Source organism: Molossus molossus, unplaced genomic scaffold (assembly GCF_014108415.1).
Source record: "Molossus molossus isolate mMolMol1 unplaced genomic scaffold, mMolMol1.p scaffold_m16_p_6, whole genome shotgun sequence".
In the NCBI taxonomy this organism is placed as follows: domain Eukaryota; kingdom Metazoa; phylum Chordata; class Mammalia; order Chiroptera; family Molossidae; genus Molossus; species Molossus molossus.
The window spans coordinates 23,606,150-23,613,230 of NW_023425399.1; positions in this window are offsets into that span (position 1 = coordinate 23,606,150).

Consider the following 7,081-nt stretch of genomic DNA (forward strand, 5'->3'; position numbering starts at 1 on the left):
CCATGGTTACACGTACATGCATATAATAAGTTCTGTGGTTTATCTCTTTCCTCCTCCCTACCCCCCACTTCTAAGGTTTCTCAGTCTATACCCTAGTTCTATGTCTCTGGGTCTATTGTGTTCATCAGCTTGTTTTGTGCATTATATTTCACTTGTATTCCATACATGAGATCATGTGATATTTGTCTTTCTCTGATTGGCTTGTTTCTCTTAGGATAATACTATCCAGGTCCCTCCATGTGGTCTCAAAGGATAAGAGATCATTCTTTCTTATAGCTGCATAGTATTCCATTGTGTACATGTACCACAGCTTTTTAATCCACTCATCTACTGATGGACACTTGGGTTGTTTCCAGATCTTAGCTATTGTAAATAGTGCTGCAATGAATATAGGGGTACATATATTCTTTCTGATAGGTGTTTCAAGCTTCTTAGGGTATATTCCTAGAAGTGGGATCATTGGGTCAAATGACAGTTCAATTTTTAATTTTTTGAGGTAACATCATAGTGTTTTCCATGGTGGCTGCACCAGTCTACATTCCCACCAGCAGTGTACGAGAGTCCCCTTTTCTCCGCACCTTCAGCAGCATTATTGTTTGATGATTTGTTGATGGCAGCCATTCTGGCAAGTGTGAGGTGATACCTCATTGTTGTTTTAATGTGCATCTCTCTGATGATTAGAGATGTTGAGCATTTTTTCATATGTCTCTTGGCCATTTTTATGTCCTATTTGGAGAGGTGTCTATTTAGGTCTTCTGCCCATTTTTAAATTGGATTCTTTTCTTGAGTTGTATGCTTCTCTATTTTCTATAACTCATTTGACTTTTCCAAGAATTTTCATTCCACCGGTGGGAAAGGTTGGAAAGGGCACAGGGGCTGTATCTAAACTAGAGAGATAATTACATTGATATTTTCTGGTTTAAAATAGTCTTTTACATTAATTCATTTTGCTTTTTAGTGTTTTTCCTTTCACCTCCTCCCTTCTCTTTCCATTGATGGCAGTTGGATTTAGGGGACAGTGGATATGTCATTGATTAGTTAAATAATTCATTTATTCAATAAATTTTGTTGAGTGGACTCCATGTGCCCGGCACTGTGGTAAGTGATGGAGATAGAGCAGTGAATCAACCAACCAACCAAACAAACAAAACCGTGTGTCATCTTGGAGCTTACATTTTAGGCAAGGGGTGGGGGGAGGTGCAGTGAGCAGAGTAAACAGGAAAGGAAGAGCAAGTATCAGGGAGAGATGGGGGTGCAATTTGAAAAGGAAATAGCTGCCTGGCTGGTATTGCTTGTGCGTCAACTCATGCACTGAGAGGTCGCTGGTTCGATTCCTGGTCAGGGTACATGCCTGGGTTGTGGGCTAGATCCCTGGTAGGGGGCGTGCAGGAGGCAGCTGATCAATGTTTCTCTCTCATTGATGTTTCTATTTCTCCCTCTCTCTCTGAAAATCAATAAAAACATAATAAATAAATAAATAAATAAATAAATAAATAAATAAATAAATAAATAGCTAGCTAGCAGATATTTTGGGAGGAGCATTCATTTATCAGCTGAACTATTTATAAAAGAAACGCTTTCTCTCATATTCTACTTGGTTACCTTGGGGTTTAGAGAATTTGGAGAGGAAAGACAGGCTAAATGTTTGACTCTATTTTTGCTTATCAGTTTTCAAGAGAATGAATTTGTTTTCTGTTAATCTCTGAAGTTGAGCAATTAGTTTTTTCTAGATATTATTTTAAACTCATGGTTCTAAGCCATGAGCCCAATGTCTTGCAATTACCCCTACTGAAGTACACATTTTCCTATTCTTGACCAATGGGAATCTTCAATTAGGCTCCTGATATGTCAGAATGTTTTTAGGCTCATCTTGCAATTTCTTGCCCAAGCACTGAAATGGGCCATATCTCCAAGAGGCCCTGGCTTCTTTTATTTTACTAGGAAATGGTATTTTAAGATTACAATATGGGTGCTAGGGACATTCATTTCTATTGGTTGGTCAATGTTTCTAGTGTTTTTCAGTAACCAAAACTGGAAAAAATTCTGTATCATCTATCTATCTATCTATCTGTCATCTATCTATCTATCTATCTATCTATCTATCTATCTATCTCAAAATACGTGTGTACTTCTAATTCAAATTAAGAACTCAAATTCAGAATCAATTGTTTTCTATATCATATCAGTATTTTTTTTACTCATACTGAGATTCCTGGTTTTCAAGGTCACAGAGCGTAATAGAATTAGAATATTCCATAATTACTCATTTGATTTATCCTTCATTACATATACAATAGCTTCAGTATAATAATACCAATACTTCTACAAAATCATGATTACTCAGACTAACTAAAATAAAAATTTTATGCATATGCTCTCACCATATTCTCCCATTTTCATATTGCATTGTCTCTATATTGTCAGAATATATAACCATTACATATTCTGCTCCCTCATTTTTAACCCTCATTTCATTTAATTCTAGTTCTACAAGCAACTTTCTATTTCACATTCATTGCTGGTCCTGTGTCAGGCTCCTCTCTTTGGTTGTCTAATGCTCTTTCCCCAGCAAATTCCTTAGAAAGGACTCATGAGAACAACATTTCTTGAATTTCAATACATTGATAACGGTTTGTTTTTGTTCTTTGTACTTGAAAGTCAGTTTTGCTAGATATAACATTGTTGCTTACTTTTTCTTTCCTTGAGTATCTTAAATATGTGACATCATTATTTTTCTGGCATAAAGCAGTTGTCAAAAAGTCTAATTTAATTTTTTTTTCTTGTACATCACTTTGTGTTTTTTGGCCTAAATGCCTAAAGCATGTTTTTTCTTTTCTTTTTTTTTATGTCCAGGAATTTTACTAGAATATATCTTGCTTTGGGTCAATATTCTTATGTATGCTATATACATTTTCAGTATGTGTTTTCAAATCTTTTTCTATTTTGGGAAAATTTAGTGAACACAGTTTGTAGTATTGTTGCCTTGATTTTGTTCTCTTCTTTAATGCTTCTTGTTATTTGTTTATCATCAATATTTAAAACTTTTGCTTATTATCAATATTTATAATTTTCTATTGCTTTCTTTTTACCTATTTCTTCCTTTCTTTTTGATGAAAGTATCCTCTTTTTCACCTTGTATTTCTTTTTTTTTAAATTTTATTTTTGTTACACATGTTTCTCATTTTTTACCCCATTGACATCTTCCTCCCCATCCCCCCACCCAGTCCCCGGCTTTGTTGTCTATGTTCATTGGTTATGCGCACATGCATATAAGTTCTGTGGTTTACCTCTTCCCTCCCCCCACTACCCCTTCTTCTGAGGGTTGTCAGTCTGTACCCTACTTCCATGTCTCTGGGTCTACCCTATTCCTCAGACTGTTATGTTCATTATATTCCACTAATAGGTGAGATCATGTGGTATTTGTCCTTTTATGCTTGGCTTGTTTTGCTTAGGATAATACTTTCCAGGTCCCTCCATGTCATCTCAAAGGATAAGAGATCTTTCTTTCTTACAGCTGCGTAGTACTCCATTGTATATATGTACCACAACTTTTTTTTTTATCCATTCGTCTATTGATGGACACTTGGGCTGTTTCCAGATCTTAGCTATTGTAAATAGTGCTGCTATGAACATGGGGGTACATATATTATTTCTTTTAAGCCATGATCTCTGGCATTTATTTGGTCATTTGTTCCTTCTAGTTTAGTCTTTACTTATGGAATGGTTTCTAAATTTTATAATTCTTTTTGAGGTCCAGTTATGTCATATCTGAATTTATTTAATAATTTTTATAGACCATTTCATTTAATCCATACAACTCTCTGAGACAGGTGCTATATCTTCTTTTTTAAGGAGCATCATCTCACCAATGGATTGGTTGATGAAGGTCCGAACATGGTTCTCAGAGAATTGGCTGGTGTTGATCAGGAAGGGAGAGACTCCTGGTTCAGCATCCTCCCTGGCTGGCTCGGGGGAAGGCCCACAGGGCCGGGGAGAGGCACAGCTGACCCGCCACCAGAACTCCTGGGTGGGATTTGGAGGGTAGACTGCTCTTTAAGTAGCACATGCGAGGTGTCCATGGCCAGGTCATTGCCTGCTCCTCACCTGCTGAATCCTCCTGGGTTTCGGCACCAAATGTTAGATCATGGAGGGAGGAATGCAAGAAACCTAAGTTGTGCAGGAACATAATTTTATTTAGGACATCTGTAAAGTAAATGGGCTGAGTCCAAAATGGTATCAGCTATATCTTCTTCTTCTTTTTTTTTTTTTTAAAGAGGAACCTAATGCTCTGAGAAGGATAATAATCTGCTCAAGGTCTTCCAGTTAGCTTGTGGTATAGACAGATTTTAAATCTAGCTGTATGGGTCATAACAGTCCATGCTCCCAGCCATTATGACCCACAGAACCTGTGAGAGACAACATTCAGTAAAGGCTGGAATTGAAATGGGATATCCAGAAAGGATGCAAGACTCTACCACCACCTTATAAATCTAGAGGTGACTCCTCCATCCTATGTAGTCTCCTTTTTGGCCGGGCTGTTAGTCTTCTCAAGCCAGGATTTATTTCCCCGGAGGACTAATTTGGGCTCTCTTCTTTTTTTTTTTCTCTTTGTATCAGGCAGCGCTGAAAAGTGCTGGAATAATCTTGGCTCCTGCCGTGAGGCATGCATGAAGAATGAGAAGGCCTATGTTTTCTGCCTGAGAGGTAAACTGTGCTGTGTGAAGTCCAAGTTCCTATCATATAGTTCACATTAAAGGTTGAAGGCCAAGAGCACAACAATGAAGATAACCCTGCCCTGAATCTGACTTCGAAAGTTCCTGAGTATTATTAAAACACCTTTGGCTGACTTCTGTGTTTGTCTTTTAGTAAACCTAATTAAACTCAAGCAGAAGAGGTGTGAGTAAAGAAGTATTTATAAGAGAGGAAACTGTACCTACATATATATATTACCTCATCTATTCCTTTCAACTAACCTAAAAAGTAGATATTGTCATCACTTTTATTTTATGGATGAAGCTTGGCCTGGTGAGTCATTTTACCCAATGTCACATAACTAACCTGAGGAGGTGCTGGGATTAAATGTTGGCCTGCATATAAGCTTGCAGTTAGCTCCTTGTCTCCTGGAACATTGCTAATATAAATAGAAATGCATATTGTATTCATTTGAATCTCTCAAAAGCCAGGGGTAGACAGTGTTACACTGGGGTCCTATTTTCTGGGATTGTTATAGAAGCTGAAGAGTGAAGCAGAAAACTGTGTTTATCTCTAGGCCTAATTCTTACTCCACTGTTTCTCTCTCGATATGTTATTTTAATATTTAGTTTAAATTTTCATCAAAACATCCACATGGTTTTAAGAGTCAACTTTCAATAAGAGAGTATAATAAAATATAGGAGTCACCCATTTTCCTTTCTCCATTTTTTTTTGCTTTCCAAAGAAAACTATTTTCATGTGTTTTGGTTATTTCTTTGGATTTTACTTCCATATCTATAAACAATATACTAACATATTGTTACTTCTTAATTTTTGTTTTTTAGTTTTACATATTACCCATTACATTCCTACTATGGAAGATGAGAATTGGGTTGTTTCATCTCTTTGAATATATTCAGAACCATTAGGTATTTCATCAATATTGTCTTCTTGGAGAACTCTCTTCTTGCACAGTTGGATCTACTCCACTCTGAACTGGTCTCTACACCTGGTGACTTGCTGCTGTCCTGGATCTCCATTCACATCACCTGGGAGATTCTCTTTGATTTTCTACTGGGATAAATGCCCTGTTTTCTGAATCCTGGGTCTTTCTTGATATACTCCTTTATTTTTACAGAGCACCTCCTGGTAGCTTTCTGAAAATGTCTGACCTCAATGTACTGATTTCACTATAGGTTAGTAGTTTGGTTGCTCATTCCATATTGTAAATAATTTTCTCTGAGAATTTTGAGGTCATTGTTTCACTGTCTTTCAACATCTATTGTCACTGTGGAGAAATCTAAAGTCACTCTGAATCTTGTCTCTTTGTATGTGACCTGTTCTTTCTCTATGAAAGCTTATAAGATGTTGAGCTTAAATTTTCATAGGATTATTTTAATAAATTTCACTGAGCACTTAATGGGTCCTGTCAATCTGGAAACTCATGTCCTCAAATCTAAGACATTGTTTTCTTGATTTATTTCTTTGACAATATCCTGTTCTTTGTTTTTTCTATTCCCTATTTCTAGAATTCTTATTTTTCTAATGTTGGGTTCCCTGACAGATCCTCTGTTTTTCTTATATTTTTATCTCTGTCATTTAATTCTAATTTCTAGAAATTTCATCTTTGTACTTTTATTCTTTAAATTGTTTCTCATTTCTTCCTCTCCTCCTCCTCCTTTCTTCCTCTTCTCTCTTTCTCCTCTCTCCTCCTCCTCCTTCTCCTCCTCCTACTTCTTCTTTCCCCTCACCCAAGGATATTTATTTCATTGAATTTTAGAGAGAGTAGAAGGGAGAGAGAGACAGAGAAAAACATCAATGTGAGAGACACATCGATTGGTTGCCTCTCGCATGACCCTGACCAGGGTCGGGGATTGAACCCTCAACCCAGGTACATGCTCTTGACCAGAATGAAAACTGTGATCCTTCAGTCCACAGGCCAATGCTCTAACCACTGAGAAAAAATGGCCAGGGCTCTTCTTTTCTTTTTTGAAAATCGCATCCTGATCTTGTTCCATGGTTTCAATAGCTTCTCTTATTTTTCTGAGAATTTTATCAATTTCTCTCTCTCTGTGTCTCTCTTTCTCTCTCTCTCAGTGTTAGAAGCTTTCCTTATCTGGTTAGTAGTTCTTGGTTATATGCTTATATTTTGTAGTGGGCCACCACTAACTGTTTTATTTTATCAGAGAATATACAGTGCCTGTGTCTTCAGGTTTTTTTCTCTTGGACTAGACAGATTTTCCTGGGAAGTATCCTCTACAAGCCTTTTAGACTGAATGTTTGTGTCCCCCAGATTTGTATATTGAAATACCAATTCCCAAGGTATTAGGAGGTGGGGCTTTTGGGAAGTGATTAGGTCATGAGGGTGGAGCCCTGATGAAGGGGATTA